This window comes from Cygnus atratus, chromosome 7 (assembly GCF_013377495.2).
Source record: "Cygnus atratus isolate AKBS03 ecotype Queensland, Australia chromosome 7, CAtr_DNAZoo_HiC_assembly, whole genome shotgun sequence".
Lineage (NCBI taxonomy): Eukaryota > Metazoa > Chordata > Aves > Anseriformes > Anatidae > Cygnus > Cygnus atratus.
Window position 1 is genome coordinate 5,848,629 of NC_066368.1, and position 13,760 is coordinate 5,862,388.

Sequence of the window (13,760 nt, forward strand, 5' to 3'; positions counted from 1 at the left end):
GGAGGATAGTGAAACATTCATTTTCCATCAAAATGTTTTTCTTCTGGTGAAAAAAAAAATAATCTGCAAGATTAAGCTCTTGATACATCAACCCTTTCAATAAAAACAGAACTTCAAATAAGTAATTCATGTCACTGACTTCAGTGGAATTGTTAGTTGCCTGAATTAATCTGTGTGCTTATATGTTTTTTGGAGCAAGTCTTAGAGATTTTGACTTCTTTGTATAAAGAAAAACTGGATTAGTTTATGTACCCATGTTCTATTCAAAATATGTCCATTAAGACATTTGAATTAAACATGATCAGTCAACTCTGATTTAAACCTCAGCATTTGTAGAGTTTTAATTATAGTGCAGTATGGGAAACCCGTACGAGTGTTGTTAAAGATGCAGTTTTCATTGGCTGTAAGTGTCAAAAACTTTGTGATGTGCTTCTCTCCTTGCATAAACCCCGCAGGAAGTTAAAACAGCAACACTGATTAAACAAATATCATTGTCCCATTATTGATCTCTCACATAAGACAGTGGAACCTTTCTTGTCTTTTAGCAAGTCTGTTTACTTCTTCCAGTAGGAGAATATTTTGTGCGTCTCTAAAATCTCATCAGTTCCAAAGATGAAACTCAGGAGGCTACAGCAAGGCCTAAAGAATCAAAGAGGAAATATTTTTCTCAGAAAACTCCATCTTAAACCTGTTACAAGCCTAGACAAGGACTTGTAATTTGTGAAAAACACTGGAGTGCTGTCTGAAAGTGTGCTTCTTATGATCATCTGCTGCATGTTTCCAAACACTTACTAGAAGTATTTCATTTTCATCTGGGAAGCAATTACTAATAAGTCATGGACTGGCAGGGAGAAAGGGGGACTCATCTTTTATGTCATTTGTTCTCCAGCAGTTACAGCAAGGAAACCCAGATATACAACACGAAGTAAATAAGATCTATTATTTCTAATGGAAATAAAAACCAGAAACAATAAGATAGGTATTGAGTGAATATCGATAATGTTTCAAAATACAATGAAAACTCATTAACATGGGAATGCTGCTATGTGATGCCAAGAAATTGTTCAAGGAGAACAAATGCTCTAAGGCAGTGGACAAAGATGGGCTATCAAGTTAGCAATGGCTGGAGATAAGTCTCTTACACAAGCACATAAATTGCTATTGTTTTGTGTCTTCTAGTCTTAGTTCCAGAGTTGGAATTAGCTTCGAAAGGAATTTATTAGAACTTGTATGGAAAGACCAAGATTTCAGCAAAAGGAAACAAGCAGAACAAGGACGACTTTTTCAAAACTTCTTTGTGTGCAACGAGCCTTTGGCTAAATTAAGTTGTTTACAAGTATAAGTCACTTTAATCAGCAACTTCTACAGCCTTCTAAAAGCAGGGCACTCATAAATACTTGTAAATGTCTGATACAATTGGGTTTATTGTTCTGACATAGAGAAGAGAGGAAACGGAGCCCAGCTATCCAATCTATGTATCTATTACACAAATGCAGCCAGAGAGGTTATTACAGTAAGTCTTTTTCACAAAAAGAAGCATTCAACACAGCTTAAAGCTATAACTGGAGCTAAAACCACTGTGTCATATCCCTTCCCTGAGGTGTATCAGTTTTCAATGGGTAAAGTTTCATTAGCTTCACTGCCTTTTTTAAGTGGAACAAGGGTTTCTCAGAATATAGCACCTCTCTGAATATGAGATGGATCTCACTGAAAATATGTCTCTATGCAGCTCTTAAATATTGTACCACATCTAAAAAAAATATGAAAATGCCAGTACCCTTCAGCCCAGGAGCAAGCAGTGCTTTAACCTCACCCATACAACCATATCCCTACTGCTACTGCGTCCTTGTATCTATAGATACCAGCCATTCTGGTGCCAAAGCACAGACTAAGCAGAGCCAATAAAAACCTGGTGCAACAATAAGAGATTTTTGTACTTACTGCTTTCACATTGGTATAATTTCACTGACATTAATGTAATTACCTCTGATTTACTATGGAAAAAGGATACAGAATTGCATGTCACAGATAGAGAGGTAGTCTCCAAATTACAGCACAATCCTTTCAAATGAAGCAAAAGGCTTTCTTTACTCATTTGCGACTGTACACTTTAATGTTATCTTAAAAATATTTATGAAATTCATTAAAAGCCATATAATATTTGAGTTTTAATTGTTTAAGGACATTAAAACTCCATTTTAACAGATGTTATATAATTTCTGGTTTCTTGGCATACCAGCTCCAGACCATGCATTTTTAAAGCTTACAGGCAATAAATGCGTTTTCCTTCATGGGGTCAAACAGGTTACCAAATGTAATTTTCCAAACCCATCTAAAATACCATTAATTCTGTTGTTTGCACACAAACTAAAGTGAGTTATCAGAGATACTTTTTTTTTTTTTTTTTTTTTTACATATGGCAAATCCTTTAGACTTTCTCATCTTCTGCCACTCAAATAAACTTCTCAAGTTGACAGAACCAATTAAACTAAAACAACAAGAAGTCATATTGGGAAAACATGTTAAAAAATCATAAATTAGGTTAATATTCCATAATGCTAATAGTTTCATTAAACAGTATTAAACACTAATTTGTCTTATCGTATGCAACAGGGAACTTATTTTGCCAGATTCAAAACCAGCAGCCATTTCGCCATCTTGTTTCATTTTATATTTACAGAACTTCACTGCCCAATTTACCCACAGGTTCTGCTGAAAAGCCAGTGGAATTCTTCATTAGAGACCAGATCTAATGTGGTTTATTTCTTCAGCTGAAGTAGGTGGAGAAATGTTGACAGGTTTGCCCTGTTTCTTTTCTGCCAGCAGCTTAAAAAAAAAAAAAAAAAATTACATTTTCTGATTACTCTGGCATCTTCTTTTGCACCATTTTAAAAGGGTTTTAAAGGGTCTGTTACTGCAAAGTGTTTTTTCTGCAATAGCAAAACAAAATATAGTTCTTCCTCCCTTTTTTATTGTTAACAGTGCAAATGGAACAAATTTAGCAATCTTATTTCAGTCAACCATTTCAGTGAAGAAACCCTTCCAAAGGGACTCCCTTACCCCGAAAAAAAATCAACAGAGACCTTTATCACATGATACTCCAGCCAGGTCCCACAACCCTACGATTTTCTATGCAGGAAGTAGGTTACCCCTGCTAGGATAGCAACATTTTACAAACTGAGTTGCAGTGTTATTAGAGAGCAGAATTTGTGGTTCTTCCCAAGGCAGATCCTTCCATGCCCTTAGTGGCACTTTTTCTGGATAAATTAGATGGATGTAATTGAACAGCATCTATGACAGAAATAGAGTTAGCAGTGGGATTATGAATTCTGAAAAATGGCTATATATTTGCATACTAATGTTAATCAGTACATTACCAATTAGCATACAGCCACTAAGACAATTTTACTAAACTGACAAGGTGGAGGAGGCAGAGAAAACTCTGAGCAGCCAGGATAAGGAAACGACTGGCAGAGACCACCTCTGTGGAGGAGGTTTCAAGGGAATGAAAAGCACTGAGTTAAGCACTAATTATTATTACTTTTAAGATCACAGAAATATTGATTACAATGGATCCCTAGAGATAATCTGCTCTGACTTTTCACTAGAAATGGGAGCATTGCAAAGGGCAGATCATGTCAACCATGTCTTTTTCTACCCACGTCTTAAAAAACACCATGGGTGGGAGATTCCACAGCCTTTCTAGGAAATTTTCCTGTGGTACCACACCACCCCATTAGTAAAAAGACTTATGTTCATTCTTAACATCCCAATTTGCAATTTACTGCTGCTGCCCTGTGCTGTACCATCTACCACAGAAGAGTTTTTCTTCAGTGCCTTTGGCATTCCCCTTCAAAGAGTTGGAAGCTGCTAAGCCTCTTCTTCAGCATAAAAACTTGATCTAGGCCCCTGACCTCTGCAGCACCTTCTATGGTTTCCTGAAATCTGAATTTCTTTATCTGGCCACACTATTTCACATGTAGTCTCACTATTGTCAGATGGTGAGGGCTAACAACTTCCCTCAGTCCTCTCGTCACGTTCCTCCTAGCCCAGCCACACCTGCAGTTTTTGTTATTTACAGTGAGCACACTGTGGGGTCATGCTTAGCTCGACAGCCACCATAAACCCCATGTCTTTTTCATCAGGACTGTTCCCATCCTATACTGATGGGATGGGATGGCTTACTCCAACTTAGATGAAAAATAGTACACACTCAATGTCCTAAGGTTCTCATTAGACCAATTCTCAAGAGCCCTCTAAATCAAAGCTCAACCATTTCATGTGAATTATTCCTCATTTACTATCATCCACAAATTTATAGAGGATACACTATGTTTTTCTGACTGTGATCTAAATATGCTGCAATACATAGTTTGGAATAAACAGTGCCTTGCTTATCAGTTACCCTTGTCACCGTTACAGAGGGCATTGTCTTGCAGTCAGAATCCAAGTCACATCTGCTAGGATAATCACAGATGTGTCAAGATTTCCTCTCAGTATCAAGCCCATAGGCACAGTAAACATTAAGTCCAAGACATGACAGCATTGACTGACACTTTTAGAACATTTTAGTTATGATTTTTTAATTTAAAAGGTAGACTTAGCAAAATTAAAAGTGGAACTAAAAGTTTCAGGACATTCTTTCATTTTCAGTATATAATTCATTCAAGAGGTAACAAACCCTTAAAATCTAGCATCTACATTTCAGTATCTTCTAAATGAAATATTTTGATTTCAGTTTAAAGTCATGTTCTAATTTGGAAAATGATGAAATGAAGATACTTAAAATTTAATTGTCTGTTCATTTGAAAAAAATATTTCCTTTTTTAAAGAAAATACTATCTGCAAACTGATGAATCCACTGTTGATACAGATGCAGTCATGACCCAAAATTAAATGCCTATTGAGGTAAACTTTAATGTTCCAGAAGTGTCTTAAGACTAAGAAACATCTTTTATATCCTCTACCATCTCTTCTGTGAATGTGATTTTCATAAGCCTGAGTATGACTGAATATAAGATGACAATGTAACAGCATTTTTTTCTCTAAATTATAACAATCTTTCTCAAATTCATAGTAGTTTTCCATTATGATTTCACTGATTCTGTATTAGTGTCCATCAAACTTTGTTTTCATGAGGATTTCATGGCAACTAATGCTTGGTAAGGCATGTCAACGAGGATTCTCAAGAAGCAGAAATCCAGGTGCAAAAGACAAAAGCAGTGACTACCCTGGGGACACTGGAGCTCAGCTCTGCCAGTGTCCCATACTTCACAGATATCCCAGTTTTGTTTCTGCATACAGCCTCTACCTGGTGGATCACAACCTGCCTGTTTTGAAACTAGGTAAATCTTATTCTACTTCTGGATTGCATTAGAGCAGTCTTGCTTTCCATATTGAAGGGATGGTCTAATCCACAGTGAATTTTGACTCACAAATAAGAAATAAAACAAGACAGATGCAGTCCTGAAGAGTAACAACCATGATTACTTTAATGGAGTAACTCCAATAAATGTATTCAGTGGAGGTATTTAATTGAACTCTTAGGATTTTTCTGAATTTGGAAGCTTATCAAAATAGCTTGTTAAAAATAATTACCATGCTAGGCTCTCTAATTCAGCTTTAAAGTGTCTTTTTCCTATTTAGTATAACCTATGCTGGAATTATGCCTGAAGAGCTATTTTGGAAGATATCTGAATGAAGACAAGTCTGCATAATTATGAAAAAGCCACACAACGTAATACACAAAAACCAGGCAAAGAACATCCAGTCCAGAAAATATCCCAATTTTGAATTTATCTATATCAAAATAGAGAGTCAAATACAACTAACTTATGCCCAATAAATTGTGAGTTTAAAGAAAAACTGAGAAGTGGCATCTCACCTCAGGTCTCTCAAGAATTTCTTAAAGCCTCTGAACTTTGGTTTAACTACATTTACAAGACATCACTAATAATTGACAATTACCTTAAGATGACAGGGATTTCATTTTATCTACAACTCCTTTCATTCACTTTGGCTATTAAAGTTAATTTATTGGCATATGTTAATTCAAATACCTTAAAGGAGTTTATACTGAAAAAAAATATACATATATCAGTGTGGCATTTATAGATCATTCTTACCTAAGGCAGTTCTATAACAGTGAAAAAAAAAACGGCTTATGTAGAACCTATCCCTCAATGTCTCCTGGAGAGAGAATAGCAGGAGACATTGCTGGCTCACATTCAGGTGGAAGCCTTAGCATAGAGGGAATTATTTTTACCTACAGTGTCTAATAAGTTTAGTCTCATTTGGGATTCACATGCGTCTTGTAAATATTTTGAGTTTTCAGTCACTGCTACTGTTCTTATTAATGCTTTTTATGGTTTGGGAAGTTTTATAAAATTTTAAAGAGTGGAGTAAACGAAACGTATGTGGCTTACTATGTCAGTCCAAGGCAGTAACACATGCCAGGTTTAGTAAGATAATTGCATTTTACTTGACTGCAGTACATCGTGTCCTGTCACTACACATTACATGACATTATACACACAGTTGAATCCGATGTTCTAGAGGAGACTAACTGATCTAGTTTTACAAGAAGGTAAATTGATTTATCTAGCATGGTTCACAAAATTAAGTCTGGAAGCATATGTCCCTTTCTATGGGTAGTTACTATATTGCATATGGCTATGAGTCTCAATGTATGAAATCCATTTTGGAAAAAAAAAACAAAAAAAAAACAAAAAACAGTGATACTAATGAAGGTCAAACAAGTGCTGCCACTTTCTTCTAACACTCCACTGAAGCTCTGAAATAAGAAGTCAACAGTTTTCTTATTATTCTGTGTATTTTTTCCTTGTTCCCTCAGGAAAATCATGCCCTGTTGAATAGCCAGAATGAAAAGCAGAAGTATGCTAGGGACTATTGTACTATTGTATTAATTTGTGGTAGCAGGATCTCCATTTGCTAAACCTCCTAGCCCCAAAATGCTGTCCCATCTGTAAACCGAATGTAAGCTCCAGCAGTCCAGTTCATTCCAAAATGCATTGCACTACTGCACTGCTACATCTTTAACACAACTATAAATAAGCCTTTGCTGCTGCTGCTTGATTATTTTTTTTCACAGCTACTGCAATGAAACTATGCAGTAACAATTCTGACAATGGAAGGGAAGTATTCTCAGCTAGTATAAATCAGGGTTATTTCAAAAAAGGCAATGGACTGAGGCTAGTTTATGGCTCCTGGTGATGTGGATCAAAGTAGTATTAGCGTGAAACCTGCTACACGGAGCAATTTAGAATTATTTGTGAAGCACCTAATCCCCAGAAAATTCTTTTCTGGTTATTAATCACAATATGCTTGTTATCCTCACCTACTAATAGAGCAGTTGGGGAAAGATTGAATTCCCATACAAAATTCTGCTTCATCTATCCATACTGTATATTGTTCTGTTATTTTACCTACCAGTAAAACAAAACAACCTGCACTTCAACCCCCGAATGAAATCAAACAAGCCCCACTTTAATACAATATCAAAACAGAAAGCTATCTTCTGAATTCTATGACCCACTGAGGTTCTAACCAACCATTCTTTGTATATTTACAAAAGTGTGACTATAGGTATTTTACTCATCATCACCAGTTTTGAACACTATATCATTCATACTCAGACACACAAGAAAGCTCCAGTTTATCAACTTCCCATTTTTTTAAAAAAAATCTAGGTCAACCTGGGAAAGATATCAGAAAACTCTTACCATACTTGTAGCTATTCCTGTTTTTAAATGCCAGATCACCACAAGCTATAATGAAGACTATGGGATCTGTTTAAAAATAATAGAATTAAACCATTTTGTGGACTATGCATTCGATAGAATTCTCTACGGCAGGTACTGAGGAAAATGCAATCATCTGATTTCAGTGTCATCACAAGAAATTGTACTTTGTGCAGCTGCCTACTGCTAATAATCACTGCCAAGCAGATACATTCTAAAATGCTGGAAAGGGACGTTTGTTCTCTGGCTGCTGAAGTGAAGAAATTTCCTTATGAAGTGCAACCATCTTTCAGCTTTCTCGGTAATATTGTTGTAGTTGGATTATTTGAAAATTTATTCCTTCTAAATAGACTGCCACTTTTGTACCTGTATAAGTATCTGAGGATCCTAGCATAACGGTGAAGGTAAACTGAAAATACTATTGTGTAATGAGGTCCTACAAACAAACCTTCAATTAACTTGAAAGTGATACCAAATGAACAGAAGTTATTGTCTTAGATTTTGTTTTCCTTATGACTAGTTTTTCCTTTCCTGGCATGCCTTCACTTCAGAGCTGATGTAAAACTATATAATTTAAATGTCTCTAATTCTTGTATAATGCCCATGATATAATATTAGAGAATTTTAATAGGTCGCAAACTATTTCATGATAATAATCTATGCCTGTCTGTAAAGGTTTTTACATGAAATCATAAGACACAATAGCATGTAAGTTAATAAAACTATGATGAGTAATATTTTACACCAAGCATATGATGCTTAATAAACATATTATCCTCAAAACTCATATCTATATTTAGGATTCAGTTCGTATGGAAAGTCAGACAGTAAAGAATGATGATCTATGACTAATACTAAATAGTAAGATAAATTTAACTAATAAAATTGTTCAGCGTCTTTTCTACTTTGTTTGACTGTTTCATAAATATACTTTCAAATACTTCTCACCTCTAAGGAGAGAAGAAAAGCTAATCCCAAGTAGCAGGAACAAAACAGTAAACTCAGAGTCTGGGATGAGTTATTGAAATGTATTAATTTCCTCCAGAGGTATTGCTTCCCCATATATTTTTGTAACCTACTTTGAGAACCATCTTCCAGACCTCCAATTAGGATTACTGTAATTATTTCCCCACTCATTCATCTTGCCTGAAGTCTTATGAAGAAGTGGGGCAATGGATGCCAAAGAGTAAGCCATAACTTAAACTAGAGTATAAATACTGCAGCTTGTACAAAACTGTCACAGAATTTTTACTCATTGAATAGCATTCTGTAACGTCACAGAGCCACATCACTTGGTGAAGCACTATCTCAGCTTTGCCAATAAGGAAGAGAAACAGATTTGTTTAAAGACAATGGTGTATGTTAATGGTGAAACAAGGATTAAAAAAAAAAAAAAAGTCACCATATTCACCCCAGAGGCAATTCATGTGTATGTGCTGCCCCCGAATGAATTTTGCAACTCCAGTTACAAAAGAAAAATGTTCTACCCAACAAATATATTGCTAACTTATTGCTAATATATTTGTCCAGAAAGTGTCAGGGAAATGAGAGGATCTTTTTAGCCTCACAAATTCGATTGCAGCATGATAAGAAAGCAGAAGAAAGTTGGGCATGTTCACTCTGGAATTGCACGTTTCTTGGATTTGAGTAGATTGATTGTTGCATACTGCCACAGGGAACAAAAAATATAGAAACTCAGAAGTATAACATCATCTAAAATTTGGGGGCTTAGTTAAACCTAGGATATCAAGGAACTCTGCACATTTTCTTGTTGTTTTAAGACACTGCCTTCTAAGTGGCATAGACCAAACTACATTTCTAGTCCCATTTCGAAAAAGAATTCAATCTAATATATTAGGTTCATCAGTCTGAAGAACAAAACATTTTCTGGTAATTGGTTTATTCTTCTTTCTGAAATATAAAGCATTTTTGCTTGGTCCTTGAAATTTCTGATACCTATATGATGACAACATAGAAAAACAAAGCCCACTTTTGCAATTGTCTCTCTGTGATACCCTCAGCCCCCATTTTCCTACACAGAAAAAGCTTGGTGCATTTTGAAGATATATCACACATTTGTACAATAATAGCAGCCGATTTATTCGGGTTTTACTGACCACAGAATAGTAGGGAAATGCTGAACATAAGACAAACATCTTACTTTGATTAAGTTGTGACTCTCTTCAACAAGTAGTATTCATATTTTCTGAGGGTTTGGAATTGATATTCTGGCTGCTCAACTAATCTCCTAAAGGATGTGTGTGCAAAGCAGCTTTCTTATGGCATTGAGCTTTCTGGCTGACAGTTTCATCTGGAACAGTCCTGTGTCAGAATGGGCTATTTTTCATTTTGACAAGTGGAAAGGCAAAAGAATATAGTAAATGGAAAACATTCATCTGGCACAAATCTTTAAATGCAGTCATGCAATCATAGAAACGTGTGGTTGGCAGAGATCTTAAGAGGTCACTGAGTCCATGTCCCTGCACCAAAACAGGATCAATTTTGACTGTCATTAGTAATAAATGTGTCTCTAACTCAGCAGCACTGACACCACCATACTTTTAGAGGACAAGGGGTAGCAGTTTTAAACTAAAAGAGGGTAGATTTAGATTAGATATTTGGAAGAAATTCTTCACACTGAGGCTGGTGAGGCACTGGCACAGGCTGCCCAGAGAAGCTGTGGATGCCCCATCCCTGGAAGTGCCCAAGGCCAGGCTGGATGGGGCTTTGGGCAACCTGGTCTGGTGGGAGGTGTCCCTGCCATGGCAGGGGGTTGGAACAAAATGGTCTTTATGGTCCCTTCCATCCCAAACCATTCTATTATTCTATGATAATGTTTGTTATCTTGCCAGAGAAAAATGACAGTTTGGGTGACAGTTTGTTCTTGGAAAGTTCAGTCTACAATACATGATTACCTACTAGGTATTTAACAAAGAGTATGTGACTTTATTTCAGATCCTTATAAGAATTGAATTTTATCATATATTCTTGCAATTTAGTTTCTTACAATCTATCATACTTTTCATCTCTTTAGTCATTTTAAAGATAGAAACTGTATTTGCCTTTCCCCTCTCCTGAAACACTCGTATCCCCCAGAACCTTTTAAACGCAGTTAGCTCAATTGTTTGCAGTTAACTGATGCAGAAAGTGTTAAAATACTGCCCTTTGTGGTGTCATGCACTGATAGCTTTCATTCTTCATTGACTAACTCAACATTTTCATTAGTCATCTTTTTAGTATTAAAATGCATACAAAGTGAATTCTTAATCTTTCCTGGTAGTTGTATCTTACTTTGCAACTCAACCTGTATGATCTTTATATGTTTGTGTTATTCTTTCTGTCAGTTGCTCTTAGTCATCAGGTCTCATTTTGCTTTGCCTGTTTCTTTTCATCTTCTATTAAAGGACAATAAAGAATTTATTAGTACATTCCTATTTCTTTTGCCAGGAGCTTAAAAATATTTACTGAGAAAATCAGCAAATCATCTTATCTTTAGCCCAGTTCTTTTCTTTTCAACACTGCCTGTTGCTGGTTACTCACAACCACTTACTTATCACTATATCATATTCATACTACATCCTATCCTACCCAAATTAACACATAATTTCACAAGTGATACTCCATCAAACACTACAGCAAAGAACAGTTGAATCTATTGCAGGTTTGTTTGTTTGTTTTTAGATTATCAATGACCCTAGCAAAGGAAAATATGAGACAAGTCTGAAAATCTACTCTTTATTGAGTTAAATTGCCTTTTTTTTTTTCCCATTTTACTTCATTTAAGCTACTTTCTTGTACGATTATGTTTCCAAACATTTGTCTTCTGTATAATTTAAACCAAAGGGCTTGTTAGGGAGTAATCACTTTTCCCTCAAATTCTTTAAAAATATTTACATTGCATTTTTTAGTTTTGTACTTCATTATGCACTCCTAAACAGAAATGTAATACAATACTTCTTGTTCTTAATGCAGAGTCCTGCTCCAGGCTTTTGTTTTTGGAATATTAGGATGGAAATTATTCAGAACTCCTACTTCCCTGCAAGTAAACAGAAACTTCTTGGGCCTGAGTGTAGTCAAACCAATACAATTTTGCTCATATAGTCCTTAAATCAATATTGTACTCTTCCTCTTCCTTTGGATCTCCTACTTGATCAAACACTTGATTATTTTTGACGACACAATATAGTTTTGTAAAAACATAAAATGAAGATGTGATTGATACTGCCAGCAAAAGAGAAAAAGCATCACACCATATTTAATGAAAGATTTCACAATAAAAAGAAACTACTTTTACCTTATTCCCTCTACAAGATATAGTAAAAATAGTTAACTCTATGTTAATAGAACTATAAGCAGAAATCAGAGGAAAACAAAAGATGCATTCCACCAAGAAAAGTATTGAAAAACCAAAGCACAAGTTATAAGGATGTTCCTTTCTTGTGGCTGATGTCTGGTCAGTGAGATGTTCAATAATAAGCTATTAAACTATCTGCAGTTTATATTTTTTATTACACTGTTTTAGTTAATCTGGTAATATATCTAAGTACACTTATAAATGTATAAAACAAAAAATGGGCTGGGATCTTCCTTACTATCACAGCTTGTGATTTTGGGGGCACTACCTCAAATCCAATTACAGTAAATTCTTGACATTTTTTCTAGGAGAGTTCCCGATGATTTTCTCATTCCCATCACCTGTCTTCTCTTTGCCCACATGCTCAGTGTCATTATCGCTACTGAGTCATCAACCTTTGCAGAGGCAAATTGCTAAGAACAATCTGTGTCCCTTCCCTGCAAAAGAGCGGTACAGCTCCTTCCTCCGTGTTTCCTATTTATTTCAGAAAATATTCCAATGTATTTCCATACTCTTCACATGGCCTATCCCAGCTGGATATTTGGTAATTCTCATTTTGCCTGTAACACATCTGTATGTGGCCCAAATGCATAGACTAAAAACAAGCCCACACAATATCAAAATACGTTCTGCTAGTTAACCGTAATGTTCTGTTCTTCTTTCACAGCCTCTGGTCTTGACTATGGATTTATTAAAAATAAATGGGAATGTGTCACATAGATTACCAGTTTGGTTGATGCTTGCGGGAGATTAACCAGAGAAAGCATTATTCTGAAAAAAAAATAAAAAATAAAAATGAATGCAAGACAAAATGGTGTTCGTTTCAAATTGCTATATTGACAGAAAGACTTTTAGACAGCTAAGCCAGAAAAAGTCATAGAGCAATCATCTTAAAATTGCACTGACACTAACAAGGGTTATGAGCTTCACTGGATTAAGAATATCCTGGTAATTTTCACACAACATAATGTCACTGCTTCAATAAAGTGTTTTGTTTTGTTTCTTTTTCAAAATAAATACTTTGTGTTAATTTATTTTAGGAATGTAAAACATACATATAAATAATTCACTTTTCAGCATCCATTATTCAGTTTAAATTATTGTCCTTTTCACGTATGCCAAGTGACATGATTAAAAATATAGGAGCTACCTACACTCACAGGACACTAGAGGAAACTACTGCAGAATATATTTGTCACATTTACTAGCTCTTAGCAAGATGATTAACACTGAGAACAAGATGAGTGCTACTGGAAAAGTATTATTTTTCCCTGGTCTTTTCCATTGTGCCTGTTGTGGAAGGTTCTTGGCTGGACTGCACTGATTGTCATTCAGTCTTGGCTGTACAGTCAAAGGGTACTCAACATGAGGTCAAAACTTTGACCTCAGCACCACAATCTGAAAGAAGTAATAAGAAAAATGCCATCTGCTGATCACCTCATCCTCTCTCAATTGCACAATTCCTAATTACCTGGAGTGCTTGTCGTCTTCACCTTGCTTTTGCATGCAGCTGGCATGCTCAATGTTTGAATATACTCTCCTAGAAATATAATCTTTGATACTGCCCTCCCTGACACCAGGCTGGATCAGCATCTTAATACAACAGGAAAGCAGTGACTCAGTTCCCTGCCCAGAAGCAAAGGGTA